This window comes from Lynx rufus, unplaced genomic scaffold (assembly GCF_022079265.1).
Source record: "Lynx rufus isolate CCGP_SWC_20201006 ecotype Redwood Valley unplaced genomic scaffold, mLynRuf1.p SCAF_8, whole genome shotgun sequence".
Classification (NCBI taxonomy): Eukaryota; Metazoa; Chordata; class Mammalia; order Carnivora; family Felidae; genus Lynx; species Lynx rufus.
Genome location: NW_025814896.1, coordinates 135046628 through 135070333, shown reverse-complemented (window position 1 = coordinate 135070333; position 23706 = coordinate 135046628). Strand labels below are relative to the sequence as shown.

General features: G+C 46.9%; 1 pseudogene; it reads right to left on the bottom strand.

Moving 5' to 3' along the window:
* Positions 1-1251: 1251 nt before the first annotated feature.
* Positions 1252-1417, bottom strand: LOC124504516 (uncharacterized; annotated as a pseudogene).
* Positions 1418-23706: the final 22289 nt, after the last annotated feature.

The following is a 23706-nucleotide window of genomic DNA, read 5'->3' as shown; positions in this document are numbered from 1 at the left end:
ATAAAATTTAAAAAAAAGAACAAAATTTTTCTTTCTATGAAAACATTAACATGGATGATATCCATTCTTTTAGGACTTTTATATCAGAAATGAAAATAAAGTGGGCCCCTTCTATTTGTTTGAGTTTTATTGACATTAATTAGCTTATCGATGTAGATTCCATGGCTTTAAAACCTATCAGTTAAACTGAAAGTTCACCCAGGGATCTGAAGAGAAACAAAATTTTGTTCTTACATCATTCTTCCCGATTTTAAGATGACAAACTGTATATCTTTAGCCCAGATGGGAAGGTCCTCCTGCAGGAACACAGCTTTGAGGATGGCTTTCCCATGGCAGTTGCCCTTGGTCCTGGCACTTCCTTTGATCTGTCTAACTAAAAAATATTCCCCCTTAGTAAGTATAACCCTTTGCAGAAAAACTACAAAATGATCATTTAAAATAATTATGAGCTTGTTGTGTTAAATATCATTTACACATAGATCTGCAGTATAAAATACTCTGTAAACCTACACTCCAAATTAAAACAAAATATATCGTGCAGACTCTTTTTAATTTATGACCAAAAAAAAAAATGCAGTTGTAGTGGTGGAATCTTCCCATTTTATTTGATTCCGTAAATGAAAACAAGAGATTTGTCATTAAGTGTTATTGATGATACCCACAGTGTTCGTATGTTTGTCAATTTCATTAACCTTTCAAATTAGGTATTCATAATGTGTTAATTACAGCATAACACATCATTACATTACTCAATGTAATTCCATGGATATTATGTATAGTTGATCATGTTAGAATCTCTTGTCTTTACAGCTGTTAGAAAACATTATACTTTCCAAGATCATTAGGGATGTGTGAATACCAAACAGCTAAATCTACAGCTCAAATAATGGTCCCTGCTTGGCCTTGAATTCTGATCAGGGCATGACTAGACAGTTTCCACTGATGAAGAGCTAAGCTCCCTGGAATGTTTTATATAAGAACTGGAGAGACACAAAGCTGATGGAGAGCTCGAGAATTTGTTTAATTAAATTCTTTGCCTTCAGACTGGCAGTGACAAATTGAATTATAGCTTAGCAAATAGTCACTCCCCCATGCCCTTGGAAGAAAGCATGCTTTCCTACCCTGCGTACGATGGGATTGGCCAGGTGCTTGTTCTGCCAATGGGATGTGCCCCAGCATGAGTAGAACGTGGCCCAGATGGCCACTCCCCATTTAGTAGGGGCCCCAGACTCCCAGAGCAGGACAGCCCCCAAGGCACCCCCCTTTCCAAACCCTCACCTACACGTGAGGGAGCATAAATCCAGCAGCTGAAGGGATGCACTTGGGAACAGCCTAGAATGACATCCATATTTTCTATTAGCAATAATCGCGCCTCGGATAAACCTCATTGGCTACGATACTGCCACCGCGCAAAGCTAACACCCATACTTTTCTACTCCCAGCCCCTTGCTTTGCCTTGAGGAGAAGTTTCAGAAGGTAAACACAATCAGCTTAATAAAAACAAACAAGTGGGTGTCTCACATCTGGGTTGGAAGATGCAGGAAGTAGAGATTTATTTACCCGTCCAGAGTCCCTAAGTGATCAAGTCCGCTCCGGCATGCTGTCCTTGCCGTGGAGGGACAGTCTCCTAAGGAATTATCAGGTGCTCCTTCTCTTTGAACCAAGAGCCAGCAGGCAGCACAGGGCCCTACAAGGCTTTTATCTTGTTTCTCCCACCGGTGATTTGGTTCATCACTGACAGATGCTGCCCGTGTTTGTTCCTTCACTCTTCATGAAAAATACAGAAGCACCTCGCGTTGACGGAACAGCCTCGGTACTTTCACGACCTGGTGACTTGTGCTCGTACTCTTCCCGCCCGCCAGCCGTTCTGTCTCAGCGAACGCGCACTAATTGAAACTCCTCTCTCTGCTCTTTTCCATGCACGTTACCTCCGATCTTGACGACCCCTTGAGATCTTCACTTCGATCCCCCTTTTACAGATGAGGAAGTGGAAGATCAGAAATGCACTTTGCCAGGTCACCAAATATCGGAACCAAAATCCAAATCCAGATCTAACTTCAAAACATTTCTCCTTTGGGCCAAAGCACACTTTCTTTAATGAAAGAGAGAAAAAAACAAAACAAAACAAAACAAAACAAAAACCCACCACACTTCCCAATAACGGAAGATCAGCAATCCCAAGGAGGAATTTTCTGGAGATGAACCCAGCTGATGTTACTTCTGAAAGCCACGAATACCAGAAGGAAGCTGGTAAATTACAAGGGGGAATTTCATCTGCACTTTACTTAGCATTATGGTATCACTTATGCTAATACAGACCTTCCACATTTCCTCTAAAATACAAATCAGAAGGCCCTTTGTAATACCTGAAAATCACCCAGGGTTTTGTCTTCCCATTTCCTGGTCCTTAAAGCACCCCTCTCCCCCACGGCTGCCTGAAAGGTCTCTTTTTGTTATGGCCGTTTCATAAGAGGCCAAATCTCAGACAGCTATTGAAAGGCTGAGTTAGACAAACAACGCCGGTGAAGTTTAAAAATAAAAAACTAGGTCAAGCCCGAGATGTTATCATCGCTGCCAGTGAAAGCAGGTTCCTCGCAGCTGGGAGAGGAGACGGCATGGACTCCATGCTACGTTTGCAGACCTCGGCCAAGCTCGGCCTGGCGGTAATCAGGGGTGGGCATTTAGTTAATGACGGCCAAGTGCTCTAAAAATCAAAGGCGTCATAACCCCAACTGTCGGGAGTGCCCTGATGCCCCCTGATGGCTGCCACCACTGAGCAGTGGAAGGACCCGACCAGTGCCGTCCCAAAGGAGCTAACAACGGCGGCCGCAACCTCACGCTGTCCTTGCATCTCACCCCAGGTGACCACACGTGTGAGAGGGTGGAAGAAGTCACCTTTTGCATCAATTCGAAAAGAAAGACTAATGACAGTCATGCTTCTACTGCTTGGTGACAGAACGGTGTTTCTCTCGGCGAATGGCGGGGCTTGACCACCCCAGTCATACCTGTCAGCAGGTGTCAGCCAGACTCTCTCAGGGCTGCCCTTCTCATGGCCCCTCACCGTCCAACCTCAGGGGACACGGACTCCCAGAGGGGAGACGTGTCTGTGTCCTCAAGAGAGGCACTGCAGGGACACCTGGCTGGCTCAGTCAAACTCCGACTCTTGGTTTTGGCTCAGGTCGTGATCTCACAGTTCGTGAGTTCCGGAGCCCCGCGTTGGACTCTGTGCTGATGGTGTAGAGCCTTCCTGGGATTCTCTCTCCCTTTCTCTGCCCCTCCCCTGCTTGCACACACACTGTCTCTCTCTGTCTCTGTCTCTGTCTCTCTCTCTCTCTCAAAATAAATAAATAAATAAACCTTAAAGAGAGAGAGAGGCACTGCAGACAAGTCCGTCAGCCCGACCTCAGGGCAGGGCCTCGGCTGCTCTCCAAGCTGGGCAGTGACCGCAGCCCTCCCGGCATCGGGAGAGCCAGGCCTCCTGGGTCTTGCGCTCCATGGAAATGTCTCTCAGAACTGGGCTGTTCTCTTCACACCTTCAAACGGAGCCAAATTCTGTCTGTCAGTTTTCTCTTCTTGTTTTGCTCATTAGGAAAGGCCTGCTGTACATGGTAACACCTGCCATGAGCTTGCTTCTTGGCAGCTTCCAGCCCTCATACCTTCCCCTCCTGGTGGAGCCCATTCACTGTGGCTTAACACCCGCCCTTTCCCCCTTGCGCCCCAAGGCCAGCCTGGAAGGCTTGTGGAGAAAGGAAAGGGCAGGCACCTTGGGCCTAAGGGAAGAATGGGAAGGTTCTTCAGTGCCGTGTACAGGAAAGAATAGAGGCTGTGGCATCAGACGGACCTGAGCACAACTTGTGACTCAACACGTTTGCCCTCCGGCTCATCTTAAGCCTCAGTTTCCTCACTACAAAATGCCAAACGGTTAAGCAAAGAGGTTTGGGTGAAGTTCTGGGTGTGAGGAAAACACTCAACAAATGGTAACAACTATCAAATATTTGAAGAGCCGTCAAGTCAACGAGGCTAAGACTTGACCAAGAGGGTAGCTCATAATGTTAACTACCATGTTTTTTTCTTTTTTTTTTTCATTATTTCGTTTAATCTGTTCAACAGTCCTGCGGCATACATGTTGGCATTATCCTCATCTTGCAAAAGCTGATGCTGAGGTCCAGAGAGGCCGAGTAACCTTCCCGAGGCCACACAGTAAGTGCTGTGATACAAGCACAGACAGTCTGACTGCAGTGGTCACTTTCCCAAGTGCCGTGATACGGTGACCCCTCCGGTCAAGCTTGTGAGTCGGGATTTCCAGCCAAGTGCCTATCGCTCTATGATTCATTTTTGGTTTGTCTTGTTTTTTCCTCCGGAGAAGCTGGAACAGAAGAAACTTTACAAAGGGACATGAAAGCTGGAGCAGAAGGCCGGGGGCAGCCGTCTGAAGGGGACACGTCTGCAGACTGAGGAAACCCGGCCCCAGATGGCTACCTCGAGGCTTTACTTAGCTCAGGTTGTCTAGGAGGTAGAAACTGAGGCCAGGCTTAGATCGCTTGGTTTACCGGAAGATACAGTCCAGGACAGGCACAGAGAGGGGGCGGGAAAATAAGGGAGGGAAGGATACCCAGAAGAACGGAGCTGCATTTTGCTCCACTGGCCACCAAGAGACAGTAAGGGTCCCCGTGCCACACGGGACATCTGGAAACAGCTGCCCTGAAAAGCCCTGCCATAGACTGACGCACACAGAGGGGAAAGGTTGAGAACATGCTGCCGGCACCCCCCCATCTCCTGCACCTGCTCACCGACACCCCACAAGCAGTAAACACCTATACTTCTTAGGAGTCAACTCTCCCGGTAGCCTCGAAGCCCGGACCTTCAAAGCCTGGACGAGGAGACACAACGGTACGAGCCTCCGTGCCTGGTGCCCTCACCCTGCTGGGGATGAGGGGCTCAGGGAGGCGAGAAGCTGCCCACGTGCTTCGTAAGAGCCTGGAGATCCAGGGGACGAGTGAGGCCTAGGGACTCAAAAGGCAGGGCAAACTGCCTCTGACTCAGGGCCCTGGGGTCCCTCGGAGAAGTCACTGCAGACAGGGAGGCTGTGACATGCCTCAGTCTTGGGCTAATTTGCAAGTCTGGAGGGGGGGCCCCGTCCAAGTTGTCCAGGGCCACCTTTGCCCCCAGAGCTAGGGCGCTAGACCATCAGAGCAGGCTGGGTTGTTGACATTCTCGAGACCGAGCAAAACCCAGAGCCCAGGCCGGCACCATAGTGCCGAACTGGAACCATCCTGACCCTGGTTGGGGAAGGCCGACAGAGAAGGGGGTTCTGGGCCTGCACCTGTCCCTTCCTTCACTTGGCCGCATGCTTCTGGCTGAGGCCTCGAACCTCTTCTGGGCGGAAACAGTCCCAACCAGGCCTTTCCGGCCTCTGGAACCTCCACTTCCTCTGTGAGGTGGAGTGAGGACTTAGGCTGGTCTGACCGGGGCTGGTGTGAAAATCACGAGCAGGTGACGTCAGGGAAGGTGCCTTGCAGGGCTATTCTTAGGGCGCAGGAGAGCCGGCTGGGCCCTGGAGGCCGCAGAGCAGCTTTTACCACACTGGCCTAAAACCTTGCCCAACATGTCCTGTGTGAGGGAAACAGAGGCCAGCCCCTCTGTGGGCTCCTTCCTCTCCCGGGGCCTATCATGTGTCACAGCCGTAAGGAGAGGGACATTCTTTGACCAGTGGAGCCCCTACCTTGGTCCTGCGGTTTGGAGGCCCCCGTTCTGATATCCCCTGCTGCTCCTTTCTCCGAGGGGGCGGGAGTCTGTGGGACCAGGACATGTCCCTCGGGGGACATGACCCCACCTACACTATATTTGGGGTATACCCAGGACCCCAGAATCCCTGGCCCAGGTATCACCCAGCCACTTTCCAGGGCCTGTGCTGCCCCTTCCCTGGTCTTCTGTCCTCCTCCAGAAAACCCACTGCGATGTGTCTATCCCTGAGTCCGGGCGGGGGGACCACGGTCACCATTGCAGGTGGTGACTGAGGGGCTGGGTACTCGGTCTGGAGAGGTCACACTCGGCAGGAGGCCCCCAGCAGGTGGAGTGAGGTCCAGGAGGCACTGTGAGAGGCGATGCGTGTGGAGGGAGAAGGGTTCTGGGCAGCTGGGGCTGGAAGCCACCTCTCCCTCTGCTGCCGCGAGCTGGACGAGGCCTCAAGGAATGTGAATTACACATTTGAAGCTGGCCACCCCGGTCAAGATAAGGAGGAAGGTAAGGAGGCACTGCATGCAACAATTTGTAAGCTAAATGCACAATTTTATTTTATTTTATTTTTTTTAATTTTTTTCAACGTTTATTTATTTTTGGGACAGAGACAGAGCATGAATGGGGGAGGGGCAGAGAGAGAGGGAGACACAGAATCGGAAACAGGCTCCAGGCTCTGAGCCATCAGCCCAGAGCCTGACTCAGGGCTCGAACTCACGGACAGTGAGATCGTAACCTGGCTGAAGTCGGACGCTTAACCGACTGCGCCACCCAGGCGCCCCTAAATGCACAATTTTAAATGTTAAGATCTTTAATACCTGGGCTCCCAGTAGAACCCTCCCCCTGGGTGCCTGCAGATTTTCAAGGATGTGTTTCCCTTTCACTCAACCTCTTTTATTCATCCATGGAGGCAGGAGCATGGTGAGGCAGGCGGGAGAGAGAGGCCGGGCGGGCACAAAATTCTCCTGAGGCATCCGGTGCACCTTACTCATGAAAAGAACGTACTTCGAGAAGGCTATGTTCCAACACACACCCTGGTATCCGTTCAGTCACTCATTTACTCATCTGGTCAATATATATTTGTTGATCGGCTGCTCTGCACTGGGCACCACACTCTGGAGATACAGCAAGGGACAGAAGAGCCACGCGCTTCTGCCCTTATGGAGCTCGAACTGGAGTGGCTCCGGACATGGCCAGGAGGCAGTAGACTGAGAGCTCCAGCCACCAGCCACGACAGCACCCTCCCACTTAGGGCATGCCGTTCACATCACGATGAGGCCCCGGGAAGCTTGGGTTGGTTAGCAAGACACTTGCCGCGGTCACTGAACTCCTAAGTGTCCGCGGTGGGCTCGTGCCACAGCCCACGTCCCACCTACCACCAGGCCCTACCTGTGTGCCAGGAGCTAAGGATCAATCCTACTAATGATGTTAACTCAGGAACCTTGGCTCGAAGACACGATGGCTACTTCCTTTGGTGTAATATGGCAGCCCGGAGCAGATGAACTGAACACCACCCACAGAGATAAACTGGCATCATGGTCAACAGCAGTGGAATTTTTTTTTTTTCAAAACCGATAAACAGGAAAGGAGTTCTGCTTTCAAAAATCAACCGATTTCCTTGCTGTAGCCGTATCTAGGTTGTGTATTGAAGAAAACAAAAATAATCCTGGGCACAGAAGGGAGATGGGATATTTCTGCACTCAACACTGGGCCAGGCTGGCTTATTCCCAGACCTAAAGGATTCTGCTGTCCCTTTTTAAATAAAAATACATAAAATAAGGCAGTTCAACCCCGATGGTGAGTGCCAACAAATGTTACATAGCAGCGGGTATGGGTGGGCAGTGTCATGCGTTTCACGATTGCCAGCGGCACAACCCTGTTGTGAAGCAAACAGCTGGGAGGAAAACACAGGTGTGTTAACACAGGGCGGCCGTTCCCACCACGCTTCCCGCCGTCCCCGGTGTGGGCCAGGGTCATGGGGCCACAGCTGGCCACAGAGAGGCTCGGTCCAAGAAGGCAGGCCTGGGGCAAGGTCTCTGCCAAGCCAAGGCCCCTGCCAAGGTCACAGCCCTGCTCCCACCTGGACCCCCACCCCAAACCCCCCCGCTCCGATTCTATTCACGCCCAGTGTCCAGACCAGGGCTGGGGTCACAGGCTCTGCGATGTGACTGCTTCCTGTTGCCGAAAGGCTAACAGCCTCATTAGGCAAAAACATCGAATGCAGGACGTGGACACAGCTTTGTGGGGGGTTCTGGGAATTCCCGTGTCCGTGCACTGGCCTGGCGGTGTGGCCCGGGTGAGTCAACCTAGATAAACCCGTGAAAGCCTCAGATAGCAGCAGAGGCAGTAATATCACGTCCCGTGACCATTTCATCAGGGATCCCAGGCAGATTTCTGGAAGCCCTTGAAGACATTTAGTAAAGATGTGCACCTCTTCCCTTCCCCTACAGGGAAGTAAGTTGGTGAACTTGTTCCTCGCCTCGCAGAGCCTCCCTCTCCCACAAAAGAGAGCTTTGAATGACCCTTCATGTGTTCTGTGTTTCAGGGGTACAGAATTTTTTTCCAGGTGAACTTTAGTCCAGTCAAGGGACAAAACGAGTTGACACATAGAAAGAACTAGCATTCTTGTGACCATTTCTTAATGCTAAAGACTGTAATTTCATTAAATGATACAGATGTTTAAAAGACAACAAACAGAAGACCGTGGAGGGGGGGTGGAGGGAAGGGGAAAACGTAGTTTCAAACAGAGAGGAAAGCAAACTGTAAGAGATTCTTAAATACAGAGAACAAACTGAGGGCTGATGGGGGGTGAAGGGGAGAGGAAAATGGGTGATGGGCATTGAGGAGGGCACTTGTTGGGATGAGCACTGGGTGTTGTGTGGAAGCCATGAATCATGGGAATCTACCCCCAAGACCAAGAGCACACTGTATACACTGTATGTTAGCTAACTTGACAATAAATTATAGAAAATAAAAAAAATAAAAATAAATAAGTAGAAAATATAAGTAAATAAATAAAAGAACAAATGGACAGCCTCAGATACCTGTAGTGTTGTTCATTTGGCCTGGCCTATGGTGATGACCCTTTCTCTTCTCTCTAGTGCAAAGTTTCTTTTTTTTAATGTTTATTTCCTTTAGAGAGAGAGAGAGAGCATGAGCTGGAAAGCAAAAAGTGAGAGGGAGACAGAATCCCAAGCAGGCTCCTTGCCATCTGCACGGAGTCTGATGCAGGGCTCGAACCCACACACCATGAGATCGTGACCTGAGGTGAAACCAAGAGTCGGATGCTTAACCGACTGAACCACCCAGGCACCCCTCTACCGCAAAGTTTCTAAAGCCAGCCAGATCCAGGGGGTCCACTGGGCTCCTGAAATTGTGCGGTGCCCTGCTTTTCTTGGAGAGAATATAATATTCATGGCCCTCACTAGAGGCTGGAGAAACAGTATGGATCACCCCCTCCGAGGCCAGAGGGAACTAAACCCCTGTTCGCTGAGGACGACCCAGACGTCACCGTCCGTCTTCTCCTTCCAGGCCCGACCAGGGGGTTCTGCCCATATGCCCACATCACCGTCCCCAGACGCCCCCTCTGCCTTCCCTCTGCCTGCTGCAAACACATTGTTTTCCTAAGGGAGTCTTTTCTGAACATACACGCTTGGACTCAACCCAGAGCCCAGAGGCGGCTGAGTGAGGTAACGGGGGGCCTGGAGGCCAGCAGGAGGGTCCTCCCCAGCTGTCCCGCCCCCGGCCCCGGCCACCTCCACGCGGTGGCCAGCTTTCACCGGGGCCGGGAGAGAAGCCAGTGGCAGCCAGCGTCACTTTTCATCGACTTGTTCCTCCAAGGAGTGCTTCCTGAGCAGCAATGGCAAGGCGTCGGCAGGACCCTGTCCTCCTCATGCAGGCTGGGCCCTCGAGCGCCCAGTCCCCGGTGGGCCCAACGTCAGACACGGTGACACGCCACCGAGAGAAATCCCAGAGCTGCCGGTCGGATAAGTGAACTTCTGTGCACGTTCCAGTTCGACCTCAACTCTGAAAAGCCCCGCGTGCGAGTTCTCTGTGCTCACCTGGACGTGCCGGCACCACGGGGTGTGGGGGGCAGTCCGGGGGCAGGCACGGGGTCTTTGCTCTCATCCCCCACCCTCCAGGCCCAGGGGGCAGCCAGCAAGGGACGCAGAGAACATCTCAGGCAGTGACCAGCGTCACCGCCAACGCTGGGCTCCTGGGAGTGGCCACTCGGCCACTGAACCTCTAGCTGTGTGGCCATATCTAAGTTACCTAACCGCTCTTGACCTTGGTTTCCTTGCCTGCGAAGAGGAGGATAGTTCTGGGTGTATTCCTCAGAGGGTGGTCGTGGGGTTAAGGGAAACAATTAGGCGGAGGGCTTAATACCACAGGCAGTACATGTTTGCTAAACGGCACGATTTCCAAGGCCCCCTCCCAATCCGGCACCCGATGGAGAGAACGCCCGGGTATCGCCATTCCGCACTTCACCGGGGGTCCCTGACCCGAAGCAGGTGAGCGTGATCCTGCCCCGGTGAGCCAAGGGGGGAGCGAGAGAGGGCGTTCACGGCCACTCCAGGCGCCGTGCGGAGCCGCCTCGCCTTGTCGTAAATGCCCCAGACAGCTGAGGCTCTTGGCCGGGAGATGCACGGGCCATCATGGGCCCTGGAACCAGCTAGTCCATAAATGATGCATCACGAGCAGCGCGAGTGCCAAACCGTGGCGCTTCAGGCCACGGGAACATCTGTGCAGACAGGGGGACCTCACCAGAAGAGGCGGCCCCAGCCATGCGGCCATCCTGACTCACCCGGGGCCGTCGACACTGCCACCGCAAACAAGTCTGCTCCGGGGCCGTGGCCCTCCGGTTTACACGGCAGAGGCATCGATGGTGACCTTTAAACATATAATGTTGTACAGAACCGAAAGTGCCATGCGATCCGGCAGGGCAGTCAATGTGAGGTAGGAAAGGAAGATCCTACCTCCAGTCCCTAAAACTGAGCCTGGTGGGACCAGTTCCTCCCTGGTGGTCAGAGCTAGTCTCCAGCATCCCACTTGGGGCCTGACACCCGGGGTCCAGGCTGAGTTCTCTGGGGCCAGTGTTCTTACCGAATCAGGGATCATCAGAGCCTGCGTTCTCTCTATTCGGAGGACGCCGTGCGGTGGAAGCTGGTAGCCAGCGTCCTTTCCTGGAGACCTCTCCTCCTCTTGTCTCCATCGTGATGGAACCCCCAGTATCCCAGGAATTTCAAGTCTCAGAAAAGAGGAAGGAAAGAGGCTAGTACATGGGGGGAGGACCCTGAAAACAAGGAAATATGCTGCTTACGTACTATGGATGCCCAGCGAATGTTGAACCTGCTGCCTCCAGACTGCCTATGAGATGCTCTACAGGTGTTCCGGATACGCTATACGGTTTGCTATATATTTTTGGTGGTAGTTTCAGAGTAAAATGAAACTAAAGGTCTCTAAGGAGTAAGCGCAGACTGCGGAACCACTTAATGCAAATCAATATCGTTATTACTATTGTTTTACTGAGAATGGGAAGGGGCGTATCATACTACAATACACTAATCAGACAAGACGCCCCCCTGAGAAAGAATAGCGTAATAATAAGAAAGGCAAAAACTAGTCCAAAGAACATGGCTGTTTCTGTATTCAGACCTTGCATGTAACTATTTTGGGTAAAATGATGTCACTCACCGAATAGTCAAGCAAATATTAAGTCCTGGAAGTTCTCTGGAAACTCCGGTGTAAACAAACCGAAGATGAAATTTCCCATGGGCTAAACCAATGGGAAATTTCAGTCCGTCTGAATTTCCTCATAAAATTATTGAAAATATTTTTTTTTTGTTCTGATTCCCCTTTGCTTGGTGGCGAAGGAAGGCAAGAAAACTGGGTCATGCATTCAACAGAAGAATGAGGGAGACCACAAATAAGCCAGGAGTAAGAAGAGAAGTTTTCTGACAGCACGTGTGGCCTCTCCAACCCCAAGTGGTAAAAGAGCAGAAAACTCAGTCAAAGGAGGCCATTCTTCTGAGGGCCGAGCCCAGGAACACGGTTTCAAAGAGGAATGGGGTGTAGAAAAGGCAGTTACCAACCTAAGACCACAGAACCCAAACTGTGTTCAGAGCTCTGTCTACAATTGTAGTTGCAGGTGAAGGGACGCGGCAGATGGTTATCTGTCGGGACTCTGATCAGCGGTCAACGTCACGGGGCTGCGCACCTCAGGGCGTTGGGTGCAGGTGACTGTTAACCTGAGGCCGCCACAGAGTAGCCCCACAACACTCGGGCTGCCCCAGAAGCAGAAAAGCAGAAGCAGCAGTTACTGCCATGTGGGTCATCAGTGTGGCCACCTCAACTGCCATGCAGACTTCCCGGAAAGACAGAGGGCTTGTCCACCAACTCTGTGAGCTGGAAACCATCCTGCAAAGTGAGGTGGCAAGGTTAGCAATCAATCTGGCACTGGGCAGAGCACAAGCCCAGCCTCCATATCCACTGGCAGTCATAAGAGATGAGAATCCCATGCCACATATCCAGCTAAGCTTTAATCCCATTAAATGGATCGACAGATCTCAAAGGTTTTGGTCTCGAGACCTCTTCACGCTCTTAAACACTGGAATTCCAAAGGAGTTTTGTTTATGAGCGTTATCAATATTTACCACATTAGAAATGAAAACTGTGTAAACATTGAGTCACCAGGAATTAAGAATCAAAGTTTCAATGTTATCTCCCAACAAACAGGAGTCCAGGGCCAGATGGCTTTCCAGGGGAGTTCTACCACACATTTAAAGAAGAGTTAACACCTATGCTTTTCAAGCTGTTCCAAAAAATAGAAGTGGAAGGAAAACTTCCAAACTCATTCTACAAGGCCAGCATTACCTTGATTCCAAAACCAGGCAACAACCCCACTGAAAAAGAGAACTACAAAACCAATTTCCCTGATAAACATGGATGCAAAATTCTCAACAAGACATTAGCAAACTGGATACAACAATACATTAAAAGAACTATTCACCACGATCAAGCAAGATTTATACATGGGATGCAGGGCTGGTTCAATATCTGCAAATCAATCAATGTGATAAATCACCAATAAAAGAAAGGACAACAACCACCTGATCCTCTCAACAGCTACAGGGAAAGCATTGGACAAAATGCAGCTTCCTTTCTTGATAAGAACCCTCAAGAAAGTAGCAATAGAAGGATCATACCTCAAGATCATACACGACAGGGATGTCCACTTGCCCCACTGTTAGTCAACATAGCGTTGGAAGTCCTAGCCTCAGCAATCAGACAACACAAAGAAATAAAAGCCATCCAAAGCAGCAAGGAGGAAGTCAAACTTTCACTCATGGCAGATGACATGCTATCAAAAAACTACTAAAACTGATAGATGAATTCAGCAAAGTTGCACGTTATAAAATCAATGCACAGAAATCAGTTGCATTTCTAAATACCAATGATGAAGCAGCAGAAAGAGAAATGAAGGAATCAATGCCATTTACAATTGCACCAAAAACCATAAAATACCTAGGAATAAACCTAGCCAAACAGGCGAAAAATATATACGCTGAAACTATGGAAAGCTTATGAAAGAAATTGAAGAAGTCACCAAAAAATGGAAAAACATTCCATGCTCATGGATTGGAAGAATAAATATTGTTAAAAATGTCAATACTACCCAAAGCAATCTACGTATTCAATTCAATACCTATCAAAATAACACCAGCATTTTTCACAGAGCTAAAACACACAATCCTAAAATTTGTATGGAACCGGAAAAGATGCTGAATATTCAAAGCAATCCTGAAAATGAAAACCAAAGCTGGAGGTGTCACAATTCCAGACTTCAAACTGTATTAGAAAGCTTTAATCATCAAGACAGTATGGTACTGGCACAAGAACAGAGACATAGATCAATGGAACAGAATAGAGAACCCAGAAATGGACCCACAAACGTATGGCCAACTAATCTTTGACAAAGCAGGAAAGAATATCCAATGGAAAAAAGACGGTCCCTTCAGCAAATGGTGTTGGGAAAACTGGACAGCGACATGCAGAAGAATGAACCTGGGCCACTTTCTTACACCATATACGAAAATAAACCCAAATGGGTGGAAGACCTAAGCGTAAGACAGGAAGCCATCAAAATCCTAGAGGAGAAAACAGGCAACAACTTCTCTGACCTCAGCCACAGCTACTTCTTACACGACATGTCTCCAGAGGCAAGGGAAATAAAAGCAAAAATGAAGTATTGGGACCTCATCAAGGTAAAAACTTCTGCATGGCAAAGGAAACAATCAACAAAACTAAAAGGCAACTGACAGAATGGGAGAAAATATTTGCCAATGACATATGGGATAGAGGATTAGATAAATCTATAAAGAACTTATCAAATTCAACACCCCCCCAAAAAAACCCAAATAATCCAGTGAAGAAATGGGCAAAAGACATGAATAGACACTTTTCCAAAGAACACATCCAGATGGCTAACAGACACATGAAAAAAATGCTCACCATCACTTATCATCTGGGAAATACAAATCAAAATCACAATGAGATACCACTTCGCACCTGTAAGAATGGCTAAAATTAACAACTCAGGCAACAACAGATGTTGGCAAGGCTGCAGAGAAAGAGGAACCTTTTTGCACTGTTGGTGGGAATGCAAACTGGTGCAGCCACTCTGGAAAACAGTATGGAGGTTCCTCAAAAAACTAAAAATAGAACTACCCTGCAACCCAGCAATTGCACTACTAGTTATTTATCCAAAGGTTACAAAAATGCTGATTCAAACGGGCACATGCACCCCAATGTTTATAGCAGCATTATCACAAGTATGGGAAGGGCCAAATGTCCATCAACTGATGAATGGATAAAGAAAACATGGTATACATATATATACATATATATATATGTATATATATATATACACACACATGTATATATATACATATGTATATATAATGGAATATTACTTAGCGATCAAGAAGAATGAAATCTTGCCATTTGCAACAACATGGGTGAAACTAGAGGGTATTATGCTAAGCGAAATAAGTCAGTCATAGAAAGACAAATATCATGATTTCACTCAGATGTGGTGTTTAAGATACAAAACAGATGAACATAAGGGAAGGGAAGCAAAAATAATATAAAAACAGAAAGGGGGACAAATCATGAGAGACCCTTAAATACAGAGAACAAACTAAAGGTTGCTGGTGGGGTGTTGGGTGGGGGGAAGGGCTAAAGGGGTGAGGGGCATTAAGGAGGGCACTGGGTATTACATGTAAGTGATGAATCACTGAATTCTATCCCTGAAATTATTATTACCCCATATGTTAACTAACTTGGATTCAAATTAAAATAAATAATTAAAAATAAATAAAAATATTTAAAAATACATGATTATACATGTGAACATAAATATTAAGTAATTCATTCTTTAATCGCATTTTAGTAAATAATATTTTATTCAATGTCTACATTCAGTCTTTATAACTATATTTCCTATTTGGAATGGATTCCCATTTTACTGAGCAATTGGTGTTATAATTTCTTTTCTTAATCACTAATTTAATAATTGAGAAAATATTATTATTATTATTATTTCTAAAATGTAACAAGTTATTTCATGTATTCAGTCACATGTTTTCATTTTGGTTACAAGACTATTTTTTAGAGAGTGAGGAATGATTACCGTGATTTTTAAAACTCCAATAATGATTACGACTGAGGTGTGATCTTTAAGCAAATTATTATAATAAATAGAAGTGGAAAAGTTTTTTTTTTTTTTAAAAGTTTCAATGTGAAACCAAGCCTCGGAGAGGTGACAAGATCACCAAGGTGCAGATGAACAGGAGGGAGACTGGAACAAGCCATACACACATATAGTGCTTTGAAGGTGAAAGTTTTAGGTGTACATGTGCAAACAAACCAGTAACCCAACGAAAGTAATTGCAATCACTTTTTTTTTTAAGTTTATTTCAAGAGAGAGCACACAGGTGCACATGTCAGGGAGGGACAGAGAGAGGGAGAGACTGAATTCCAAGCAGGCGCAGAGCCCGACGTGGGGCTTGAACTCACAAACTGTGAGATCGTGAACGGAGCCGAGGTCGAGGGTTGGACACCTAACTGACTGAGCCACCCAGGTGCCCCACGATCACTTGTGATTATTCAGCAGTTCTAGCACAGGCGCAGCGTTGTGCTGGCCATTGTACCTGTGTTACCTTGAGTAATTCCCATAACAGCACGACGAGGGTGAGGCTTACCCTCTGGTTCACCGAAGCCACGAGTGAGACTTGGTGAGATCAAATGAACTGAGGCTAAACAACTAGCAGAGGTTGGGTGGGATTTCAGGACGGCCATTCATAATCCCCAAATCTATGCTCTTTCCCCTGCTCCTGCTAATTTCCTAAAATAGACCTTTTCTTTATCCAAGCTCACTGGTGGCTCGGCGGCCCCCTGCCCTGATGAATCGTTCCCCTTTAATCAACTATTGCTTTGGTGGTTTTCTTTCTTGACAAAAATGTAATAAAGTGCGAACAGAGGGTGATCGCTGAATGTTTTGAAATCAGAAACCATATTTTTGAATTTCAGAAACATCATCAAGTGGTTGAGCTACTTCCTGACAAGTGCACATTCTTGACCAGAGGTGACCTTGCCTTGGGCTGGAATCGCTGCTGACTCAACCCCCTGTGTCCTGGCACATAGAGACATTCAATCCGTGCTCGCTGAATTGTCTACTCAGCATATGTATTACATATATAATATATACACCTATAGACATCTAGATTGTCTTTGATTTAAATTTATCTTTTCTAAATTACATGAGAGCCACGCTAAAGGAAAACTATAGTAACCACTAGTAATCTTGCAGACCGATGAGAAGGTAATAGGGTCTCTGGTAAAGTTTTCTTTCTCCTTCAGCTTTTTTATGTATAGATTTATAGTCACTGTTACTATTAACACGTACTATATAGTGAGTCCTTCAGTATTCCAGGCTCATTTTTAACAGGCTGGTGACCAGATCTTCCGCTTGCTACCATAGACCTTCCTGATAAGTAACAACAAATGTATGACTTTAGGATATTATGAGAGAGTCGTTTAGACAGAGAAGGGAAAAGAGCACTCATGCAATCCTAAAACTTTTTTTAAAAATTTGATCAAAACTTCTAAGACAGAGACTTTTCTGAAGACTGTCCCTAGTGCTAGAGCACTAGCAAGTTTCCAGAAAACTCTATGACCCATCCACACATTGTCAGATAAGTTTCTGGGAAGCAGGTGCTGCCAGGTCAGAAGGTGAACTGGCGCAGAAGGACAGAGAAGACTGGGATGACCATTACGTGAAAAAAGAGAGAGGAGGCAGGGCGAAACAGAATAAGCCATTGTAAATAAGCCATTAATTGACAATAGTGAGTTTATCTGAGTCAACATTGGCCAAGAGGACTAAGGAGAGAGAGAGACTATTGGGAGTCCCAAATAAACATTCGACAAGCCTTTTCTGAACACTTCCAAATCTAGAAAGAAAGTAAATTGGGCCTTTTAAAGAAAGAGAGACTCAGATTGAAAAAACATCACAAAACATCAGCCTCTATTTCTTCACATCGATCCCTCAGACCCCTCGCTGTTCTGAGACTTATTTTAATGTCCTCATTCTTGATTCCTTTCTCTTTGATTCAGAGAGCAAGTGAGCGTATTAATGTGTATGCTTCCCGCTTCCTGCCCACACGCTTTTATCTAAATTTCTTCAAGGTCTCACAATGAGACATGAGCAACTTCTTTAAAACCCAGTGTGATTTCCCCAGCCAGCTGCTCTGTAGTCGTGTATTGTCATTTATGGATGGTGCAAGCAAGCACCTTCCTTCGTTCAACAGCGATTGACTGAGACTGATCACCGGTATCCAGGATCCAGATCTGAACAAAGCGGAGAAGGACCTGCTGCTCATGGACCTGACATCCTAGTTGGAAGAGACAGAGAGTAAATAAAGAAACAAATCTCAAGATACTTTAGAGAGTAAGTACCTTAAAGAGAATAACACAGGGTCATAGACTAGACTCTGATCACAGAGGTTGGCTGTTAGAACCGGAATGGTGAGAAGGAGCTGGCTATGTGATGCTCTGGGGTAAAAACATTCTAGAAGATATTTAAAATACAAAAACTTGGGGGGCAAGGACAAGCTTGGCATGTCCAAAAAAGTAAAAGAAGGCTAAAATGGCTGATGTATAACAACAATAAGAAAAATGAGACAAGGGAGAAAAAATATGTACAGACCAGATCATGTAGGGCTTTCTAGGTCATGGCAAGGAAACCCACATTGACACTGAGGACAATGGAAGACCAAAGGAATATCTTCAGCAAAATAGTCACAAAGTGGGATTTACTTTTGAGAAAGTTTTGACTAATGCTCTTAGGAAATACACAACGTAGAGCCAAATTGTGCCTTAAATGTCTTTATTGCCATATAGGTTACATGGAGATAGAGGGGAGGCTGCTAGGATACGCATTAGAAATTTCATTTTTAATAAATTTCTGATTCTATCCGCCACCACCCCCCACCAAAGATTCTAGGCTCATATTTGCCTTGGCATATATTAAAAATCTGTTTGGAAGCAAACTGTTTTTAAAGTACCTTTGGTTTTAATTAGCTTAGCATTTTAATTTTAAGAAAAGATGAGAAGGCTTAATAAGAAGCATTTTCCATTTGGGTGTTTAAATCTGTACCATAATGTTACATTAGAATCATTTCTGGTGTGTTAATTAATAATTATCTCAGGAATATTGCAAATGTGAAAGGCCATCGTGACTCACCAAGCTTCGTTTTAGCTCATTCTGTTTTAAAATTCTATTAATCCTTGTTATAAATGACAAGATCATTTAATTTCTTCGATGCGACATTTTTATTACCTACGGCCTTTCATCCAAGTGAATTTATTGGCTGGGACAGGTCCTAAAGCGTGCCTTTATCTTTGACAGTCGTTTTGTGGAACACTTGGCCTATATCTCATTTGATCCATGTTTAGACTCCAAATAAATCTGGCTGTCCTTCTCCCCTGCTCCACTGGGGCTCTGAAGAACATTCCCTCCAAAGACTTGCTTTTAAGAGAACCGGAAGCTTCTGTGTTGGTTCCTTGGAGCCCTACGCCACGGTGTAACAAGTCTGAACTACCATGCCAGAAAGACCATGTGGAGGACATGGAGGGAGATCCCACTGAGCCCAGACATGCCTTCTACCCTGCCAAGTGCAGGTGTGTGAGAGAAGCCATCTGAGATGGTCCAGACCAGAACAGCCACCAGATGGGTGCCAGCAAGTAATCCCAGTCTACACCAATGGAAGTAGAAGCCATCAGTTGAGCCCTGACTAAAATCCTGACCCACAAAACCATAAACCATACCGAAATGGTTATTGTCTTTAGCCATCACATTATGGGGCAGTTCACAATACAGCAGGAGATCATCAGAACAGAGCTGAAGAAGACATAAGGGGAAAATGGAAGTCAAAGCGAAGTCTCAGAGTCTTTGAAGAGTAATGATCTCAAACATCTTTGACACATTAGAAAATACACATCTGGGGGCGCCTGGGTGGCTCAGTCGGTTAAGCGTCCGACTTCAGCTCAGGTCATGATCTCATGGTTTGTGAGTTCGAGCCCACGTCGGGCTCTGTGCTGACAGCCTGGAGTCTGCTTCAGATTCTGTGTCTCCCTTTCTCTGCTTCTCCCCCTCTCTCACTCTGTCTCTGTCTCTCAAGTGAAAATAAACGTTAAAAAAGGTTAAAAAAAGGAAAGAAAAGAAAATACGCATGTGTTTATTGCACATCAATTTGTAAATGAAAGTGTTTAATTTATTGTAGCTCAGCCTTTGCTTTGCTTTTTGAGTAAAAGTTGATAGCTCACAAATACCGTTTTTAGAAGATACCCTGAAACATAAAAATAATTCTAAGGAATGTTTCTCAATCTTCACCTCTATAGGTCTTCCCTTTTACTGCATGGTACTTTTTAAAAAACAAATTAGAATAGCTTGTTTATGAGATATCAGCAGCTGTTGATTCATTTGCTAATTAATGATTCAGACAAAATCAGTGTGTAATATCCAGTGATAACCAGTTTATAATTATGAGTTCTTTCCTTGTCATAAACCTTACAAATTACAGACAATTTTAGAATTTTCACTCATCACTGGTTACTGAATAGACTCTTTTGAATGATTCTGGTCAATTTCATCAATAACATCTGAGCAAGAAACCTGGGTGTCTCTGTTGACCCTCCTTCATTATCTCCGGGGACTAGCCCGTGACCATCACCTGTGCATCCTGCCCCCAAGCAGCTTTCAAATGCATACACTTCTCTTGGCCGCTCACAGCTCTGTTAGTTTGAGACCATGACATCAACCTTTTGACTGGCCATCTTGTCATCACCCTTGTTCCCTGTGGTGGCTGAATAATGGCTCCCAAAGATGTCCACATCCTAATCCCTGGAACCTCCATGTTACCTTATGTGACCAAAGGGATTTTGCAGCTGTGATTGTGTTACAGATTTTGAGTTGGGGAGATTATCTGGGATCTTCTGGATGAGCCAGGGTAATCAGAAGGGTTTTGGTAAGACAGGGACAGTAGAATGACAGCCAGAGGCATGAGCCTGGAGGGGTGCACTCTGAAGGTGTGGGGGGGACCCCCAAAGGCTGGGAAGGCAAGGAAGCAAGTTCTCCCCTGAAGCTCCTCCAGGAGGAACACAGCCCTGCTGACACTTTGAATTTAGACTCTTGACAGCCAGACTGTCACAGAGTAACATGTGCTGGCTTAAGCCACTAAATTGGTGGCAATTTTTATAGCAGTAATACACTCCCCCATTCTGTCTCCACATCTCCAGGGTCTCCTCAAGGTATATATTTTTCCATGCCACTTCCTAGCATAAAATTCTTTATCAAGCCTTCCATTTGGTATCATAATGAAATCCAAACTGTTCCAACCTACCTCTTGCCCCTGTACCCTCCCATTCACCCCCTTGCAGGCGAAACTCTAGCCAAGGGCACCTTCTCTCTGTTAGTCGAACATTCTGAGCTCCTCTTGCCGTAGTCTGGGCACGTAGTATGGGTAAAGCATGATGTTTGCCCCGTCCAGCCCCTGAAACTGCACTGCCCCTGCTCTGCTATTCTCCAAATTTCATTCCGTTCCACCTGACTGCCAGGTGCACAAGATGCTGAGACCCTCGGAGGCTGTGAGGTCACATCATTGATGCAGCTGGGGGAACAATGGCCCCGCCCACCCATATTGGCTTCTAAAGTGAACAAGAATCACACTTACTGTGTTAAGCCCTTGGAATCTGGGGACTGTTTGTTGCAGCATTTGGCTTCCCCCTACCTAGAACGTTCTCATTCCAGACCCTTCCAGAGCAGCCTCCTGAGTCTTCACTCAGATGCCTTCTACCCACAAGGGGATTCCTGACTAGCCTGCCTGAAGAAACATCTCTACCCACATCATCTGGTGACATTTCTTGGCAACAGTTGTGATTATCCCAAATGTTTTTTGTTGTTGTTTTTTCTTTATTCATCATAGCATCCTCAATGCTTAGCATCGCACATGGCAGAGTAAGTGTTCAATTAATATTTGTTGAGAGGATGGGTGGGTGGGTGGATGGATGGATGGGTGGGTGCATGGGTAGGTGGGTGTGTGGATGGATAGAGGGATGGGTGGGTGGGTGGGTGGGTGCATGGGAGGGTGAGTAGGTGGATGGATGGATGGTGCATGGATGGGTGAGTGGATGGGTAGGTGGGTAGAAGGAAGGGATAGCATGAACATACAAGTTCACAAATGCAGGACTTCTAGAAACCTGGGAATAAGCTAGCAGAGCTAGAGAAAGGTGGAAAGATAAGCAGGCCAGGTCATGGGTGTTTTCTATATTCTTCCAAAAATCCCCGATCTTCATTTTATAGGAATTTGGAAGACACTAAGGTTATTTTTTAATCAGAATAGGTCTTCTAGAATTTTAGCTTGGCTGCGGTGTGAACAGTGGCCAATTAGGAGACCACTGGCAATAATAATAGTAATACTCCTACTGACGATAACAATAAAGACTACACATAATTAATATTTAGGTACTGTAAGCATATAGCAAGCATTGTGCTAAGAATGTGAACCTGAGGGCTCATTTACCCTCACAACAACCACAGGGCTAAGATGACGTTCTTAAGCCTAGTTCATAGCATGAAAACAGAAGCAGAGAGGGGTTCACACAACCAGGGAGCAGTGGAGTTACCGTTTGAAGCCCGGAATTCTGATGCCAAGCCAGGGCTCTGAGCTACTATTCTACACTGTCGTCACTGTTACATTCAAGGTCAGTGGCGGCAGCCAGGGAAAGGAGATCCCAGCATGAGGAGAAACGTACCCGATTTGACTTTCAAATGTTCAACCACAGTGAACACGAAGGAGGTATGCGATTATTCTGACTCCTCGTAGTGTCCTACTTTGTGTCACACCAAACCTCCTGGATTCCAGATTCCTTTCTCTGTTAGAAACCAAGCCTTGGAGCATTTTTGCTTCAGGTAACACACCCTCCGTCATGGTGCCCTTAGACGTGCACCCTGATGCTTCTGGAGGCTCACCTGGCGGATCCCAAGTGCAGCGAGAGGAGGCCGAGAGGGGGTTGCAGAGAAGTAGGCAGAGACACCCGCCAAGGGTCACAAGGACAAAGCCCAAGTGAGCGCTTAGGGTTTCTCCCAAGCAATTTTCATTTTCCTGGGTGCACATCACCTTGGACTTTCCACTTCTGATCTCGGTGCTGCGTGTTATACCTGTCGACCGACAATGTCAGGTGCCCCTGCTTAGGGTGACATTAATAGACGGTCTCTCTAGTCCTGTTCTCATGGCGATCTCTCTGCTTCGGGGCCTCTGTTGATCACAAGGCCCTTTTCTCTTCAAACAGCAAGTCCAGGCCTGTATGCAGGCTGGCTTCAACGAGGGGCCGGCACTGTGTAATTGTAATTTTTTCCTTTGGTATGCATGAGTGTTCCTATGGGAACATAATTTAGCTGGACATATTAAATCATGTCATCAGCAGTCACAAGCCAAATGAATTATTGATCAATGGCTGTGAAATCAAAGTGCATCTGCAGAATTACATTTGGAAGCAGGGATTCATTTGCAGTCAACTTTGTGCTGGAAGGTCTCCATCTGACTGAGTGCTGCCTGGAACCATCTTCTCAGGGCTTTGCTTCTTATACTCCTCAGTATCTGTTTTATGTCTCCGAAAGGGCCTTGCAAACTCTCCAGTAATTGCAAATGTTGTAGTGAGTATCACTGCAGGTGATCGTCTTGTATCAATGAGCAGAGACGCACAAGCGAATTTTCTGTGCATCACTTAAAACTACCACCTCCACTCCTGCCCAAAATGACACCACCACGCCTACCACCAATATTCCTCAGCATCCATTTAGCGATATTTAGCGCCTTCATTATTCTTTACCGACACCCTCACTATCCTTCCTTGCTTGGGTTGTTCTTCCCATGTATATACACCTGGCTTGGTCCTTGTTTCCTATGCCTCCTGTGATTTAATCATCACCATCCTCTAAGGAAGCACCATTGCCCTCCCCCAAGGAAACAGAGAGGGGTAGGAACTCTCCTTGAACGGCACAGCTAGTGAGGGGGAGAGGCAAATTGGAACCCAGGCTGCTTGCATCCAGAACGGATGAGCTCCTCCTGTGCCCAGGAGAGGCACAGGGAAGAAGAGGTATGTTGCCAGTGATTGAGGAGTCTGCCTTGCTTGTTTATAAACACACCGTGGAGTGTCGGGCAGGGCATGGTCCCGTCATCACACAACGCCTCCTTCCCCCTCCAGGGGGTGCTCCGCAGATTCGCGTGGAGATCCCTTGGATATTCTTAAAGGACGGATTCTGACCCCGTTGGAAGGGGGAGGCCAGAGACTCTGCCTTTCGAACAAATTCCCAGGTAGTGCCGACGCCGCTGGCCCATGAGCAGCATCGGA